This window comes from Juglans regia, chromosome 6, assembly GCF_001411555.2.
Source record: "Juglans regia cultivar Chandler chromosome 6, Walnut 2.0, whole genome shotgun sequence".
Lineage (NCBI taxonomy): Eukaryota > Viridiplantae > Streptophyta > Magnoliopsida > Fagales > Juglandaceae > Juglans > Juglans regia.
In genome coordinates, this window is record NC_049906.1 from 31,286,165 (window position 1) to 31,306,880 (window position 20,716).

Genomic DNA, 20,716 nt, shown 5'->3' on the forward strand with positions numbered 1-20,716 from the left:
AAAATAACTAACTAATATACATATTATGAAATAGTCACTATAATGTAATCACTTAATAATAAGTACTTAACTAGCTGACATATAACTATGGATTATATTCAATAAATAGACATAAATGATTAGACATAAGTAATTAGATTACAGATTATATATTTAATTATAAAGGTCATTATACTTATATTATTAAATTTAATAAGCATACGTACGTATTGGATATATATAAATATAAGAATATTAATCTATAGAAATAAATTATGTATATTTAATTAACGATGTATAATAGATGTTTAATCGACTCGAGCAGGCGAATTGAGTTGAATATAAACGAGCGAGTTTTAACGATATTTAATCGAATCGAGTTGAGTTTAATTGAGTATGCATTATTTACTAATCAAACGTGTTTCTGCTTTCACGATCGAGGTTAGTTCGAGTTTAATTGAACGAGTTCCGGACAAGCAAGCCATTTACAACCCTACTCTTGAATTTCATCTCTCTATAAATACTACGATATATATACCCAGGTGAAAGGATGATTCTTCTTTCTGGAAATAACAAAAGCTCGTATTGAGATAGTCTGTGAACTAACTTAACCATTGAAGTTTCTCCCTACTATACAAGTTGCGGCCATCCCGATCGGCTGCATTTTTTCTTATTTCTTGTGGGACTGTCTTCGAAGCCCAGTGTTAATCACTTTGACTGAAATTGGAGTGAACATTATGTTTTTTTTTTTTTTTTTTGTCTGATAATTTCTCATGATACAAATGTATTTTGGAACACAAACCTTAACCCCCAAACTAGATTTAGCAACTTAATGATCCTTAAACGCGAACGAAAACCATATATGTCAAGACAAATCTATTACTAGATTTAAAAATGGAATATTTCAGCTATTGCGTCGTGTGTGTATATATATATCGGGAAATTCTATATCTCCCGCTGGGAGCTCCCGCTTGGAGCTCCCGCTGGAGATTAGTGTATTTTTTATTTGTTTTTTTTTTAAATTATTTTTTATATAGATGTTTTTAATAATTTTAAATATTTTTAAAAAATAAAAAAATTCAAAATATTATTAAAAAATACTTTCTTAATCTAGAAGTAAAATAAAAAATCATAAAAAAATATTTTTTTATTTTACTTCGTGATTAAGAAAATATATTTTAATGAATTTTTTTTACTTTTTAATTAAGGAAGTATTTTTAATGATGTTCTAAATTTATTTTTTTTTTTTAAATATTTTTTATAATTTTTTATTTTACTTCACGATTAAAAAAGTATTTTTTAATATATATTTTTTTACTTTCTGATTAAGAAAATATTTTCTAAATAATGTTTTAAATTTATTTTATTTTTTTAAAATATTTTAAAATAATAAAATATCTATATAAAAATTTACTTAAATAAAACACATATAAAATAACACTACACCCCAGCGGGAGCTCCCAGTGGGGCCTGTAGCATCACCCATATATATCACACATATAATTGAAAGTTTAACATTTCATTAGTTTTACGACAATCATACGTGTTCTAAGTTTGTGATGGAATGTTTACTAATATGGAGCTGAATTCTTAAAAGAGATTCTAAGGGTTTTTACTTATAACTATGATCAGTCTTTTCCAAATGAGAACTGCTACAGACACAAATTGATGTGGCTTCATAGAATCTGTTAGATCTACTATATAATAAAAGTAACTTTACAATCTGACATATCACATCAAGCCACATCAGTTTGTGGGTTTACTTTTGTATAATCTCTTTGTGACTAAAGTGTTTTCATTTCCAAATACAACATAAATGTAGCTACCTAATTAGAGGGACTCGTTTAGCCCTTAATAAGGACTGGGCCCAATTTAGAGACCCAACCCAACAGATGGTAGGGATCAAGTCGATGGGGTCTTGAAGACCCATACGACCCCAACTTGTAACAACAAAATAAGGTGAGATGAATAACTAACCCAAGAAGTTGGGATGAATCCAGCTTCCTCGGGATGGGCATCAAGTCAAAAGAACATGAAGATAAAACCCAACGAGATGATCATCATTAGTGTCTATCAATAACCACTTATGCCTATATATACAAGAAGCAGACATTATGTTCAGGTAACACAACTCATCTTGATCACTATCTTGGTGATAACTTATTCTGCATATCGCTGACTTAGGCATCAGAGGTGCATCAGGCACACTAGGCCACCATCTCTATTTATTGTAGGTAGTGGATTCTGGCAGATCGTGAAATACATCCTTAATAGTGGCACCGTTTGTGGGATCTTGAAAATATCATTCAGTTTCTCATCGAACACCAACGTGATTTCCACATGTTGACCACCACACACTCCCAAACGATGACAGCAAACATGGAGGCTCGACTCGTGGAAACTAAGGAGAAATTAAGGGAAGGTTATGGAATCCATGGGAGGACTTATGAAAAGAGAATGAAGAGCTAAAATGTCATAACGTTGAACTCAGTGGAGCTACACTACTAAGCCATAATGAACAGGGACAAGGGGAAGCATAGAGCAATGGAGGGGTAAAGGTCGAAGAGATAGAAGAAGAAACTGCATGGCGAATTGCGCAACCTCATCAATAAATATGAAGAGATGGTGAAAATGATGGGAGGACCTTCTTCAGTCGAACAACTGCTGAACCGCACTGACCTAACATATAGTGCGGAAGTGATGGTCGTACCACTTCTATCGAAATTCAAGGAAACACAAATCGAGATGTACGAGAGGTCCCGAGACCCCGTCTACCACCTAGAAAACTTCAAAGCACATATGACTCTCCATAGTTTTCTTGGAGAGATAGCTTGTAGGGCTTTCCCGTTAACGTTAAAGGGTGTGGTGAGAGGCTGGTTTGGAGCATTGTGACTTGGGTCAATTGACGATTTTGAGGAATTGGCCAAGCAATTCATAACGTAGTTCATGGAGAGTAGAAGGCATCGGCGACCCACAACATATCTCTTGACCATCAAGTAGAAAGAGGAAGAGAGCTTGAAAACGTATCTCACACAGTTCAATAAGGAGAGGTTGACTACAAATTACTAAGATAAAAAAAAATCACATTGGCGGCCCTTTGGGAGGTGTATGGCCCAGAATCTCATTCATGGTCGAATTGGCGAGGAAGACCCCTTTAACCAAGGTGTTCATGGACAGAACTGACGATTTTGTCAATGTGGAAGACAATCTACAAACCCTTGTTGAGCCAAGAAAATGGGGGCGGAATTCAGACAACAAGAACAAGGTTGGAGATAGGAAGACTAGCTCAAACCACCAAGACCGAAGGCACGACAAACTAGCACCCCCACGCGACCAGGGCACTCAACCCATCCATAACAACTTGAGTGTACAAGAAAGGGGGAGAGAGAGAGAGAGAGAGAGAGAGAGAGAGAGAGAGAGTTATTCGAAAAGGGAACCAACCTGAACCCAAACAAGGCAGCGCTTTTGTAAGTATTAGCAGACAGACATCCACTTGGTAGAGTAGCAGTCTAGAAAGGCAGCAACCAACAGGAAAAGATGGGTGCGAACTCCCTCATCGCAATGACAGCCGTGGTGACGAGCCTCTAGGAGAGATCCGTACCATAGCTGATGTGTTCGCCGTAGGTGGCATTTTTGCCTTTAGTAGGAGAGCACACGCTCATAGGGCAAGATACGAGGAGATTTAATAGGCGCCATAACCCTGCTTGTCAAGGCGGGAAAATGAGCATGCACAGCCACCACAATGACTGACTTCTTGATAGTCAAGGCTCCATCATCTTATAATGCCATATTAGGGTAGCTGACCCTAAATATCCTGAAGGCTATTACGTCCACCCACCACCTCAAGATGAAGTTCCTGATAGAGGCCAGGGTGGGGGAAGTACGAGGTGAACAAGCCCTAATGAGGCTTTCCTGTTAACGTTAAAGGGTGTGGCGAGAGGCTGGTTTAGAGCATTGCGACTTGGGTCAATTGACGATTTTGAGGAATTGGCCAAGCAATTCATAACGTAGTTCATGGCGAGTAGAAGGCGTCGGCGACCCACAACATATCTCTTGACCATCAAGTAGAAAGAGGAAGAGAGCTTGAAAACGTATCTCACACAATTCAACAAGGAGAGGTTGACTACAGACGACTAAGATAAAAAAAAAATCACATTGACGGCCCTTCTGGGAGGTGTATGGCCCAAAATCTCATTCATGGTCAAATTGGTGAGGAAGACCCCTTCAACCAAGGAGTTCATAGACAGAGCTGACGATTTTGTCTATGTGGAAGACAACCTATAAGCCCTCATTGAGCCAAGAAAATGGGGGTGGAATTCAGACAACAAGAACAAGGTTGGAGATAGGAAGACTAGCTCACACCACTAAGACCGAAGGCACGAAAAACTAACACCCCCAAGCGACCAGGGCACTCAGCCCATCCATAACAACTTGAGTGTACAAGAGAGAGAGAGAGAGAGAGAGTGCCAACCTGAACCCAAACGAGGCAACGCTTTTGTAAGTATTAGTAGACAGACATCCACTCGGTAGAGCAGCAGTCTAGAAAGGCAGCAACCAGTACGAGAAGATGGGCGCGAACCCCCTCATCGCAATGACAGCCATGGTGACGAGCCTCTAGGAGAGATCCGTACCATAGCTGGTGGGTTCGCCAGAAGTGGCATTTCTGCCTCTAGCAGGAGAGCACACGCTCGTAGGGCAAGATATGAGGAGATTTAATAGGCGCCATAACCCTGCCTGTCAAGGCAGGAAAATGAGCATGCACAGCCACCACAATGACTGACTTCTTAATAGTCAAGGCCCCATCATCTTATAATGCCATATTAGGGTAGCTGACCCTAAATAGCCTGAAAGCTATTACGTCCACCCACCACCTCAAGATGAAGTTCATGACAGAGGCAAGGGTTAGGAGGGTCCGATGTTTGCACTGCCAAAGACCAGCCTCAGAGTAAACCATCGCCCTCGCCCCCAATCCTTCTTGATTGGGGCATAGAAGCGCAAGATGAACAAATCTTGCAGTAGGCAGAAGTAAACAAGCCATTAGAGTTAGTAATATTATATCTGGGGCAGCCAGGCACAACCCTACGGTGGGGATGCACCTCCCCCGAGACATCCAAGAGGCCTTGAAGCAGCTACTGGAGGGATTCATTTAACGCTTAATAAGGAGCAAGCTCAATTTAGAGGCCCAGCCCAACAGATGGTAGGGATCGAGTCAATGGAGTCTTAAAGACCCATACGACTGCATCTTGAAACCACCAAATAAGGTGGGATGGATAACTGACCAAGAAAGTTGGGATGAATCCAACTTCCTTGAGATGTGCATCAAGTCAAAAGAACATGAAGATAAGACCCAATGAGATGATCATCATTAGTGTCTACCAATAACTACTTATGCCTATATATACAAGAAGCAGGTAGCATATTCAGGTAACACAACTCATCCTGATCACTATCTTGGTGATAACTTATTCTGCATATCGCTGACTTAGACATCGGAGTTGCATCAGGCACACTGGACCACTATCTCTATTTATTGTAGGTAGTGGATTCTGGCAGATCGTGGAACACGTTCTTTACACTAATGTTTTCTGCATTTTCTCAAAATCAATGGAGAAGAGATTCACATAATGGAATTTGGTTTCAGAATTGGACAGTATTCGGAGAGAGTTCAAAGGGCCAGTGGAAAACTACATGGCTTGAGCTCCCAAAATTTCTAGAAATAATAAAAAATTATTTTCCAAGTGTTTATAAAGATAATTATATAAAAAATTAGTTTTTATCCACCCCTACAAGTGGATATATTTTGGGTGGGTGGCGGGACCCGCACCCTGTCTACCCGCTCTCCACTGGATGGCCCCTGCTTGGGCGACTCGGTGCCCCTAGCTTTAGATGCCGGGCACCTGAGCATAGACGTGGGGATGGGGCCCAGGCTGGCCCAAGGCCCGCCCGCATATATTAATACATATATATATATATTAAAAAAACTTCTTTAATAAAATGACGTTGTTTTGATATAAGGTTATGAAGAAAATCCCCCTCAGACGTTCCTGAATTCCCCCTAACTCTGAGTTTTTCTCTCTCTTTCCTCTCTTATCTCTCAGCCTTTGGTTTAGTATTTTATGGTGTTGCTGTCGTGGTCTTTCTCTCCCTTTCTTTGTTGCCCTCAACCTATATATATATATATATATATATATCTCTCTAGTTGGTATTTGTCGCTAATTTGGTTCACGGAGCCATTGCCGATGGTTTTGGTTTTTGTCTAGTTGGTGGTTGAGTATGGTCTTGGTTTTTGTTTGGTTGGTGGTTGATTATGAATTTGGGTTGCTAGTTGGTGATTTTTTGTCTGGTGAGCAGGGGTAGACGAATCAGGGGGCCAATCAAGGTGCAAGGAGCAAGTAACCCCGTTGGAGAGTGCGGGTCGCACCTCCAATATGTATGATATCCTACTTCAGTAGACTCGTGCAAGTGAAAGAGCACACCTTATAACAATTCCACACTAGATTGTGCGACTGGAACTCTGTAGCCATTTCTCGTTTCTTTGTTTTATATTTCTTACTTTGCATTAACCTATCAGGGTGTTTGTTTGTTAGGGTTCCCCTTCCCCATTTATACGATTTTTTATTTATTTTAATGCTACTATTTATCTTGCCTATTTAAAAAATTGGATTAGATACTCCGAATTGGGTAAGCATAGGCGTAGGACAAACCTCAAAATCTTTTCTTTACTCAGTTTCGGTTTTTTTTTTTATTATTATTATATATCATTTATTTAACTAAGCATATAATATCATGTGTCATAAATAATAAAAAAATCCAACCCATCAATATACTTACAAAATTATTAAATGTATTTTTTTCCTCTAATTCAATAAAACTTGGACTGAATTGAGATCAATTCAATTCAGTCTAATTTTAAGTTGAGTCTAACATCTAAACACCTGACTCTCAAATTATTAAACTCATCTCAACTCAAAACCTTTTTACACGTGAGATCCACAACCTTTTTTCAACTCAATATTTTTTTACACGAGAGACTCACAATCTTTTTTAACTTCCTATACATACATCTAAATTTATCTTAACATCTAAATGTATCTAAACTCATCTTAGGTGGGTCCTAAAAAACTTACTTTACCATCTCAACTTATTACTATTCATAAAGAATTCAATTCATCACAACTTAACTCCAAACGGTGCCTTACATGATCTCATAGGAGGGAGGAGGCAATTAGACTTGGTTTGGGCTTCGGCTCAGATTTGGGCAAAAATCATGTGTTGGTCCAAGACAGTTTTAGGTTGGACTTTTTAGAGCTAAACAAATTGGACTGGTAAGCCATAGGCTCTCGAATTCTTATTTTTAGGCTTGGGTTTATTTTCCTTCCCTTTTAAGCTTTGATTGGATTGGAGGATTTGGAGAAGAGCGGTGCTACTCTGCTGCATAAGCACCATTGCTCTATTTGACCGCTAGGTATTTTGGCTTTTTTTTTTTTTTTAAATATTTGTTAACATATTTAAATATTTTTAAAAAATAAAAAAATATACCAATACATTAAAAATCACTTTCTGAATTATTAAGTAAAACAAAATTAAAAAAAAATTAAATACGCAAGCAGTCAAACGTCAAAGTGAGTAGGCAAAATGAGAGGGCAAACTAGCATTTTCCTTTGGAGAATGAAAGAACTTGAGAAGGAGAAATATAATCCCTTGATTTGATGTTTTATCTTGATTTATAGAGTCAATTAGAATTATTATATAAGGATAATGATATATACATATAATATTTTTATAATATTTTTATAATTTAATTTATATCCAATTAATGTAATTGTGTCACTTTATTAAAAACAATTTCAATACTACATAATTACACTCGATTTAAAATATAGTTGTAAAAGGTTGTAAACTTATTTTATCATTTTCTCTTTTATACAAAGAGAACATAGAATAAACAATGGATTTAATTAGGGATTGTTAAGATGGAAGAGAGCTTAAGAGGGTTGATTAGAGTCAAAGACAATGAAAGTTGTACAAAATTATTGAGTCCTATGATTAAGAGAGAAATTGTTGGAGTCAATGGCACTTTTTCTACAAGTTGGTCATGAACCACCGCGCGGGCCGGCCATTGCCAACTAGCCACAAGCGGCTCATGACCACCGGCATGCAACTAACTGATCAAGATCATCGTGAGGAGGAACCTATTTTCAATTCTTAATTGTTAGATATATTGTTTCTTAATTTATTTATGCGTAAATGTTATTCTTCTTTTATGAAAAATATTATTTATCTGATTAATTGACTGATGACGTGGTTTGGTAGAGGCATGTGTCCACGACGCCACGCCGTAGGAGCTAGCTCACGTGATTCTTTGAATGAACACGTGTATGCATGCATGCCATCATGACAAGGTTTTCTAAAGAGATAAAAGAGTCTATATATGCCTAACATGATACATGTAGCTTAGTTCACTCCATGAATGAACTTTTAACTCATTAAACCATATGGCCTGACGATATATGATCTGGTACAAGGCTAGGGATTGCAGATTTTTTTTTCCCAAAAAATTCAGGATATATATAAATCATGCATGCATGCATTAAGAAGTGAAACCGACTTGAAACTACTCATATTTAATATTCATGAGTGATTATTTATTGGCAACCAATTAAGTGTTTGACTTTGTAACCCTGAAGAGTAATATCATTTGCTGGGGCTGTGGCCTTAATTTTGAGGATCTGCCTTGGCCTCTCTATCTGGGGCCTGAAAGTGGTGCATGCATGGACCAAAAGCCAACACACAAACATTATTCATTAATTAGGTAGGCAGGCAGGGTCTCGATCGAGGTTTCCACACAAAATCAAACATTTCTCATCAACTGCTCACGGAATCAAGTAATATATAAATATATATAAATATATATATATTATAGTAATGCTACGTATAAGTTTCATACAAATATTTTATAAAAAATAGTTTTCACTAATAAATAATAATTCTTTTTTTATATTTTTTTAATGTAGAATTCACTTTTTTACAAAGCCTTGCATGAAACTTATCTATTTAAAATTTTTACAAATCATTTTTCTTTCTGATAATATATATATATATATATATATATATATATATATGAGTACTGCTAGAGCTACCTCTGGCTCTAGCATATGTTTTTTCATGTATTTTTTTCTCAGTTATTTTTTACAGATATTTTTTTAATACTTTTAAATATTTAAAAATAAATAAATTTAGAACATTATTAAAAAAATACTTTCTTAATCATAAATTAAAAAAATATTAAAAAAAATTCCTTAATCACAAAGTAAAATAAAAAATTATTTTTTTATTTTTTATTTTACTTTGTAATTAAGGAAGTATTTTTTAATGATATTTTGAATTTTTTTTATTTTTTTTTAAATATTTGAAATTGTTAAAAAAAAACTATATAAAAAAAAAACTAAAAAAAATACATAAAAAAATACATGCTAGAGCCAGTGGTAACTGGAGCTACCAGCAGTGGCTCTAGCATTATTATATATATATATATTTACGGGTAGAATTATTAATTATTCCACACTTCGGATTTCTCAATCAGACAATTAAAGTATAAGAGTATGTATATATATCTCATCATGATCAACTACTACTACTACTCATGCAAACTATATATATAGGGACCTCTTCATTCATCACATAAATATCTATCGTCAAGATCAATGTACGTACACGTTTTTTGGAGTATTTGCTTAATTATCTAATTATTAATTATTAATTTGTTATAAAAAAAACTGCTTATTTGTAATTAATTATTTTATGTTAAAATGACTATTTCTTATCAAAATAAATATATTTTCATCACAAATAGTTATTTCTGTAATAAAGAACATATTCTAATGATAAAACTTAGCACAATTGAATTGTAAGTGATTTGGGTAATAATTAAGTTTTGCTTCGAAATTGAGTTAAGAATTAAACAATAGGACACTTCGCTGGACTTTTGGCGATATATATGCACGGTTGATCAAGGGTTTTATAAAGATGATCACTACAACACAATTGCTTTTTAGTGACGGTTGGGAAATTGTGACAGTCCCTAGACCGTCACTAAAAGGCATTTTCTGTGACAGTTTTTGGAAACTGTCACTAAAGATAGAATGAGATTTTTTTACATTCGAACGTATGAGAAATATGCGTTCGAACGTCACATATACGTTCGAACGTTATGTCTGTTTACGTTGGAACGTAAAATGTTTTGGCGCAACCGTTCGAATGTTATTAATTTTACGTTCGAACGTAAAATGTTTTCCGCCAACATGCGAACGTTAATTACTAACGTTCGAACGTTCATTGTAAATTTAAATTAAATGACTTTAATTTAAAAATTATGTATTTTTATTGTGCATAATTTGTGAACAAGTCTAAAAAATTGAATTGTATATATTTATATATACACACTTTGTAATATATAAATATATATTATTGATTTATATATATTTGAAATGCAGTGATTTAGTATTAAAGTTGAAAACTATAACATCAAAGAAGATTAAAAATTGAAATGAAAAAACGATAAAAATATTCCATAATATTTTTCGTTACAAATATTAAAAATAAAATACAAAAATTGATAGAACGTAGTAAACAACAGTCAGATGATAACGTTATCCGCAAAAGTCGAACTCCGTACTTCCTCAGTCAAGGTATCAACCTTGTCGTTGAGGATAGTTACACGATGGGTGAGTTCGGCAACAGACGCCGATATAGCCTCGAGCGATCGATCGATCTTATGATCAATATGCGCAGTCAGCTGTGAGATGACCGCATCAACCCAAGCAGGCCGCACATCTCCTGCAGATGTACTCGGCGTATGCTGACTACTACTCCCGACATGACCTGGCTCAGGCTGCGTCGGAGGAACTAGATCCTCTACAGGGGGTGGCTGACGTCCCCTCGCCTGTCCAATGCTACGCCGATGCGTGGTCATGTCGAGGGGGCTCATCTGATCTTTGACCCGCTCCTCTGGCTGGGTCGGCACTCCCCGTGCAAGTAATAGTCGGCTGATGAGGACACCATATGGGAGATTATCCGTGGAGACGATGCTCGCCTCGTAACGGATCCTCTCAAAAATGTGCAGTGGCAAATCTATAGGATCTCCACGTGCCACTCGTATCAAAAATTGTGCCCGAAGCCGACTAAATGTGGTTTTATGAGCCACAGGATCAACATTTGTTGCAACAATAAGGTGCAACATGCGGAAGAAATGCAGCAGATGGTTCTGGTTGAAGGCGTTCTTCCGCTCGATCTGCATGCGATCCCTCCCGGTGAGGATGTAGAAATCTTCGTCTCGGTCATCATCCCGAGCCTCGACGCCAGTATCCTCATCCTCTGACTGGCCTGCATCATCGGCTGATGCTGGCTCACATCCCCGGCCAGTAGATGATGCAGAAGTGCCTACATCCTCACGGGGTGTTGAGTGTGTAAATGTCTGAGCACCTCGATGAATCCCGATGTGCTCGCCGATGACATCTGCCGATACCTCAATGGAAACACCGCGTACAGTCACGGTGTGAGAGGATGCATCCGGAGGCATGTCACACATCCCCATATAGAATTCTTGAACCATTGAGGGGTATACCTTCCCCCTCAATGTGCAGATATTTCCCCAGCCTCTACTGAGGAAAACATCTCTTAGGTTCGTCTGCTGCCAACAGAGTTCGTCGAACTCATTAATTAAGACCTCTCTCTCTACCATAACAGTACGAGCTCCGATACGGGCAGTGTCCGACGTGGCTCCTTCCCTCCCTCGTTTTCGTGTATGCAGTGGAAGAGCCATATCCTGAAAATAGAAAAGGAAAAAAAAATTATTTAGAATAATGCATTTTTTTGTATTAATTTTAAGATGCTCTGGATTAACGTTCGAACGTTCTATCTTTAACGTTCGAACGTTAAAGATAAAAACGTTCGGACGTTAACTTATACGTTCGCACGTAAAATAATGTAAATAAATTTACGTTCAAACGTAAAACAAATACGTTCGAATGTACAGATGTACGTTCGAACATAAGCAGTAAACAAATACGTTCGAATTTAAGTTCGAACGTATTTGTTTTACGTGTGAACGTAAATATGAACGTCCGAACGTCGAAGCATGAATAATGTAGAAAATCACTACGTTCGGATGTTATAATTAAACGTCCGACCGTATGTGATTTACGTGCGAAAGTAAATATTAACGTTCGAACGTATGTCGTTTAATAATATTCACGTCCGAATGTAAGACGATTAACGTTCGAACGTGGAAGCCGTAACGGCTCGGTAATTTAAACGTCGTACGTTCGAATGTCTTGGTGAAACGTTCGAACGTTTCGACGCAGAATGGCTGAGTCGACTCAGCCATTATTGAAATCTCGAAAATTTCTCTACAAGGGTCTAAATGCCGAAATGTCACCATGTAAATGAAGTATACACTTCAAGAAACATTTCTACGGTGACTATTCGGCCAATGACTGGTCGTGGTGGCCGGAAAATGAAGTTGAAAATCCGGTAATATTTATCCGGTTTTAAACCAAACTCAATCCAAATGTCAATCTAAATCTCAATAAAATACATGTTATTTGCATAAAAGATGAATGCCTACCTTTTAGTGACGGTTGTGGCGGAGTTGACGGCGGCGGTGACGGCGGCGTGGCGGCAAATAACGGAGAAGACGATGGATACGGGCAGGGAAATGCGTTTCGACGTTCGGTTTTGGCCTTATATACATAGAACGTTCGAACGTACTTATTATTACGTTCGAACGTTTGTCAATATAATATATTATATTATAAATGTTTAAGTTATATATTAGGATGTTATATAATATTATTGACAATTAGATTATTGGTTTTTTTGTGAGTGCTTCTTATATTTATAAAGTTTAGCAATATATAAAATCCGCTCCGACTCCGACTCCGACTTGTCGGAGCGGAGTCGGAGCGGAGTCGGATTTTTTTATTATTTTTTTTTATCTTTTTTAACTTCATATTTGACCCACTTTTTTTTTTAAAAAAAAATTTGTGAGCTTTTAAATTTCAATTTTCTCAACATTACCTGTGGGAATTAATTAAACTTTTGATTATAACAAGAAATACAACTAAATAAAACAAGTAACATAATAACATGCATTCAAAAATTAAAAAGAAAGTCCTATTGCAATAGAAACGACGCCGTATTGTATAGTAGTATACTAACTAATATAAATCTATTTTATATATTATATATATATGAAAATTTATAAAAAAAATGAATGATATATATTATTATATATGAATATTAAAAAAAAAGCACCGAAATATTAATAATAAACTAATATACTTGATATATATATATATATATATATATTAAATCTCTAATCTCTTATACTTGATATATATATTATATAAATATTAGTTATACTAATAATTATATTAGTTTTAGTTATTATTAATACTATATATTATAGTATTATACTAATAGTGATATTAATACTATATCACTATTATAGTGATTAGTATAACTATATAATATATTAGTATAAGTTATAATACTATAAGTTATAACTGTAGTCTATATTAGTATTAGTATTAGTTATAGCGATTAGCATAACTATATATTAATATTTGCTATAGTGATTTTAATTTAGTATAACTATATAATAGTATTAGTATAAATATTATTATATTACACTAGCTATATCACTGATAGTATTAGTATACTAATGTCTAATACTAATATATCACTATAGTTAATAGTATCACATAGTAATATAGTATTAGTAATTAATACTATAGTGCTTTATATAGTAATTTATATATAGGCTTAAAGTGGTTTACTAATAGTATTAGTATTAGGCCATAAATCTAATTATTATACTAATGTATATTAGAATTACTAATATATTTATCAAAATGAATATGTTGAGAATTTATTAGGTCAAAAAATATAATTAATACAAGATATTGTTATATAAAATTGATATGAATAATACTTTAGTTATTATACATTAGTATTATATGTTATTATAAATTTATAGATTAGTGTTTATCCATTAGTATATGTATTACAATATTACATGTTGATGTTATTATGCATCTTAGTGTTTATAGTATATTATATATACATTAGTATTACATGCTATTATATTTATACATTAGTAATTTAGAACAACATGGTAGTAATATTGTAAATTTTTAGTAGTATGATATTTACATATAGTCATATACTAAACTATTATTAATAAATTTAGTCTTAACATTATAGTATAAATATATTATTTAACTAGTATAAATATAAGTAATTTAGAAAAACACATATTTTGTGCATAATATATAAATTATATTATGCACAAAATACTATACAATGTAGTATATATATTATATTATAAGTTAAGTATAATAGGAATATTACGTTCGAACGTTTGAAGTTAACGTTCGAACGTTAAAGTAAGAGGCGGGAATTTTCCCGCTCGATGTTTAATATCTGTGTGATTATTTAGACGTAAGGACGTTTATACTATACGTTCGAACATCAAATCCGTCAACGTTCGAACGTTAGTCAAATTAGTGCGGGAGATTTCCCGCTCAAATATGGTAACACTTTCATGAAATGTACGTTCGGACGTTTAAGTAGTATGTTCGAACGTTTATCTATAAATCTACAAACGTTCGAACGAGAAATTGTGATACATTCGAACATATATGAGGAAAGTGCGGGAACTTTCCCGCTAGATTTCATGTTATATCATAAGAAGGGTACGTTCGAACGTGTATTTTAAACGTCCGAACGTTCTGGGCGGGAATAATTTTAGAATTAACGTTCGGACGTTTAAAGTTAACGTTCGAACGTTTAAACTAATAATTTTAGAACTTAATCAGTACGCGCACGGGAGGATGCCCATTATTTCTTTTCTCCCGTGCGCGCAACAGAAAGAGAAAGAGAGAGAGAGAGAGAGTTTCGAGAGAGAGAGAGAGTTAGAGAGAGAGAGAGAGTTAGAGTGAGAGAGAGTTGAGTTAGAGAGTGAGAGAGAGGTGAGTTTTGGTAAGATAATATTTTTATTTCTTGTCTTTATTTAAATTTTATGATATTTATAGAATGTGTTTTTGTTATAGAATATTTCTAATAAGTTTGTGTTGTATTTTTTTGAAGGATTGCTTGTTTTGGGAAGTTTGAAGATTTTGATTTGTAAGAGGATATTGTGAGTGCTAGGTATATTTCTAAACTTTATCAATATGTTGTTGTAATTTGATGCTTACTTTTTATCATATTGTGATTATTGTTTGTATAGTTTGTAAATAGTTTGTGAGTTATTCTAAATATGTTGTGATATAAATTTGAAATATTGTGTTTATTATTAAAAATATATTGTCATTAGGCTTTGTTAATACATGTTTATTGCTTATTCAAGTTTAGAAATATGTTAATACATGTGGCATGTTATTTTGTGAATATATTGTGAGTTATCCCTTTTATATGTTGTGATATGGATTTGATATATTGTGATAATAGTATTTAAGTATGATAATTAAATATTTATAATAATAATTAATATATAAGTAATAACAAGCATAAAAGTAACTCTTTAAGAATTATAATAATTAAAATTATTGTATAACCATTGAAATTTAAGTATGATAATTAAATATTTATAATAATAATTAATATATAAGTAATAACAAGCATAAAAGTAACTCTTTAAGAATTATAATAATTAAAATTATTGTATAACCATTGAAATTTAAGTATGATAATTAAATATTTATAATAATAATTAATATATAAGTAATAACAAGCATAAAAGTAACTCTTTAAGAATTATAATAATTAAAATTATTGTATAACCATTTGAAATTTAAGTACGATAATTAAATATTTATAATAATAATTAATATATAAGTAATAACAAGCATAAAAGTAACTCTTTAAGAATTATAATAATTAAAATTATAGTATAACCTTTGAAATTAAGTATAACAATTAAAATTATACTTTAAGAATAATGATCTTGTACACAACGAGGGAATATAATCTTGAAGAAATGTTGAAATTTCAATTTAATTGCTTGATTGTCATAGTCTCTTCGGCCTTGAGAGTTGTCAAGGTCGGACAGTTTGTGACGGTTAAGTAATTAGACTAAAATTTAAACATTTCTTCAAGATTATTCTCTCTCGTTGTGTACAAGACACGAAACGTAGGGTCACATAATCTTCCATCCCTCTTTAGTTTAACAATATAACACTACTTGAAGGTGACATTGTTAATTTAAACAACATGGAGATATTGTTGTATGATTTTTTGCTAGATGCGTGTGACATTGCATAAATACCCTTAGACCCGTTTGGGAATCAGTTTACATTTATGTGTCCACTGATTCTTTGATATAATTAATTATTTTAAAGAATGCCGCCAAAACGACAACGAAGAAATGTGCCTCCGCCAAGTCCAAGTCCTGAATCCATTGAGGACTCCCCACTCGAGGAATCCGTTCCTGAAGATCAAGCTAACACAGAAGAGAACAACAACCAGTCGACACCTACCAGTAAGGAATAATTATATATATAGTTAATAATTTTTTCTCAATAACTATATAATTATAATTATAGTATATCTATTATTATCATGTAGTTGATGCATCTGCACGTCGCGGTCGTGGCTATACACGTGGAATCTCTCTTGAAAAAAATAGAAGGCACGGTAAACTGAAGGTCACAATTCCTGATAATTCCACTGGAGGAGTGGATGATAGTGCAGCAGCGTTTTCCTCCTATATTGGCACAGTAGTTCGAGCTTATGCTCCATTTTATGTGCGCTCATGGCGAGATGTTCCGAATGAGATTAAGGAGCACATTCGAAGTCGTGTGCTAGTGAGTTTACTTTTCAGTACATTTTTTTCACTTAGATTAATATATTATATTTTTTACCTGATTCCCTTGTTAGGATGAATTCGACCTCGACTTTGGCCGTAGTGAGGATTTGAGAACCGTGAATGAGTTGATGGCTACACTATTCCGACGTCACAAAAGGACGATGTCATGACCACTTCAAGAAGTTTGAGACGTTGGAAGAGGCTGCGCAGTCTCCTTTTCAGCAGATGAAGTTAGATGATTGGAGAAAGTGTTGTGATCTTTTCGCATCTCCAGATTATCAGGTATTTTACATTTATATCTTTAAATTATTTACACTCATATTCGTTTTATACATTATATGTATACATATTACAATTAACATTTTTAATATATTTTGTAGCACTTGAGTTCTACAAATGCACAGAATAGATCCGTTCTGACTGTCCACCATCGTGCCGGTTCAAGGTCATTCCACCGTCTTGTTGAAAAAATGGTAATTAAAAAATTATAGAATTTATTTATTTTCCTGATATTCTTTCTGATAAGTACTAACATTATCTTTTTAAAATTGCTAATATTGTCGCTTTGTTAGAAACGTGATGATCCTGAAAATTTTTCCCTCATTCATGTCTATGCTGCTGCTCACACTAATGAGCATAGTGAGTGGATGGATCCTGTCGCTGCAGATAATTATGTAAGTAGTGTTAATTTTGTTAAATAAATTTTTTATAGAACATTTTAATAGTTTATTTCTTATTTCTATTTCTTTTAATACGTTACTAATTATTTACGATCATTACCTTTTAAATTGCAGAACAAAATGTTGGAGATGCAGTCGACTTCTGCGGAATCCTCTCCTAGTGACATAGACATATTCACCCAAGTGCTCGGGCCGCAGTCTAGTATGGCAAGAGGTTTGGGACGATCTATCAAGCATAAATGTTCATCCTCCTCAACCTCATCGGCTTCACAAATTAATAATCTTACAGCAGATTTAGAAGCTGCACGGCGTGAGAATGAGTATATGAGGTCGAGACAGCAAGAGTTAGAGTCTCTCTTAGAACGACAGTCTCATTTAGAGACGCGTTTGCAGGACCAACAGAGAGACCAGGAGGAAAGAATACGCAGTGAAGTGCAAGAGCAAGAGCAACGAGAGATGATGGTGCAAATGGAGCGTGTTATGTCGTTGCAACAGAATCCCCGTGGGCGAGGGAAAAAGAAGAAATAAATTTTATCAATATTTCTGACTAGTTTTAATATCTAATTTTGTACTTTTATAAGACATTGTTACTTCTTAATTGGGTATGTAATATGATACTATTGGTATTTTGTTTTTAAATTTTATGAAATTAGTATTTCTGATCTGTACGTTCGAATGTAAATAAAAATCGTTCGAACGTTGGTTCACACTGTACCAAACGTTCGAACGTAAATACAATTGAATCGTTCGAACGTTAAACCGACTAACGTTCGACCAAAGAACTTGCATTCGGACGCTCCTTCGTTTACATTCGAAATAACGTCCGAACATTAAACGCGCTACGTTTGAACATTTACGTTTACGTTGGAACAAATATTCGAACGTTTATTGTAATTAACGTTCGGACGCATTAACATGCGAACGTAAATATGATACGTTCGAACGATATACAACAAACGTCAACTTCTCTCATTCGAACGCCAATCGGGTCGGGTATAACGTCCGAACGTTTAATTGTACGTCCGAATGTGATTTTCTGTGACAGTTCATAACCGTCACAAAAAAGGAACGTTCGAACGTTGTACCGAACGGAACACTTCCAACCGTCACTAAAAATATTTTTTGTGACGGTTGAACAGTAAACCGTCACCAAATGTTTTCTGTGACGCACTTTACGTGACGGTCATGGTGACGGTTTCAAACCGTCACCAAATATGTTTAGTGACGGTTTGCCATTTTTTTGTGACAGTTTCCTCTATCACAAAATACACATTCTGTTGTAGTGGATCTTGCTAGATGTATCGTACGTGGGATATACTAGCTAGTGAGGGCTGAAACTAGACAATGGCTAGACACTCATGCATGAAACATCTCGGTCAAGCAAATTAACTCGCTAGACAGGCGGGAAACGTCCTGATCAAGCGATCTTGTTTTGAGGATATTATATATATATATATATGTAATTTGTGTTCTAAATCTCGGTCAATTTCCAACCTATACATAGAATTAAATAACGAGGGTACGTAGAGATCGGTAAGAAAGAGAGTCTTCATGAATCTCACATCAGCAACGTCGTAACTGCTCTCTCAACAATTAATTTGTAAAAACGATGACATCTCAGTTATAATCACTAAAAAAATAATTATTTATGATGATTTATTTGTGATAAAAATAGATTCGTTTTGATAGAAAACTGTCGTTTCCGACACAAATAACATATCACTACAATATGAGCATTTTTCTTTTAGTGAATATTATAAATACATTCTTTTAAATTGATCATGTTCATAAGGATTAAATATACATACATCCACATTATTCATGTTCAATAACTTTTTGCATCTGTAATGACTAGTTGTAATTAGAAACCCTAGTCTTGATCTTACAGGCAATATATATATATATATATATATATATATATATATATGCGTCTGTTTGTGCATGTGTGTATATGTAGAAATTTAATTATCACCAGAACAGCTATTTTAGCTGTGTGCTGCATGCATGACTGAAGGATTTCTTTTTTTAGAAATTTAATATTAATGCGTTTGGTTATCGATCTCCATTTTATTATACATCCGAAATAGCTGACTGTCATGATCAGATCATAGTTATGAATAGGTGAATGCATGGCTGTCTGTCTCATGCAATTTATACGATCGAAAACGGCCATATAATATATGCTACGGCCCTAAGCTATTTTAGTCTCAAGTACTTAATTATCATGCATATATTATATATATATTTTCAATGCAACATGCATGCAAGTTGCAGGTGAATTAAATACGTACCCATCTTTTTCAGCCCCGTCTCTCTAAAAAATTCCCTAGCTATTACGTACGTACCTTCTGGTCATTCACTATTCACACAGCATTCCACTAATTAAGCTCCCTAGTCCCCAATCTTCAAGAAGATATTAGAACCGCTAACTACCGTTGCGCTAGTACGGTAACCACACACTATTATGAGAAGTGTTACAATCATAAAGAAATCTTAATAAAGTAAATTCACAAATTGTCGACATATCTTCGAATGATTATATATTAGATCTACTTTATAATAAAGTAATTTTACAATCTAACGTACTAAATCAAGTTACAGGCAATTTGTGCATTTACTTTTATGAAATCTGTTTGTGTCGAAAGCATTACTCATCCCAATATAGCTAGGTACATGCATGTCTTTGGTGTTGCCAAAGATTTCTAGTAAATATTCTAGCCATTCTATTGATCTTTATGTTCTCCCTTTTCTCAAGTGGCCGGGAGATGAAGTAGTGGAAGTACTAAGAATCTTCAACAAAACGTTATAAATTAGCTGCTTGCAATACTCATTTAATTTATTAGTTGCGGCCTTTGACAATAACTTTTCAATACTTCATTTGCGTCTTTTTGCGCACTCCACTGATGTGATTGGTTAAATCAGTTATTTTATATTAAAAAAATTTGACGCAACCAAGCATACTAGTGGAGTGTGCAGAGAATATGCAAAAATTATTACACATAAAGTTTTTGATATAATAATTATACATCTCTTTAAGTGATTCCCTCCTTATTTAGAGGCTCAAAATATCATATTACTTGGTTTATTGCCTTTTGTATTTTTACTTGATTTTAATGTAATGTTGATTAAAAGAAAATATATCAACAAAACCACGAAGATCATATTGCAACATACATCAAACTGATTTCTG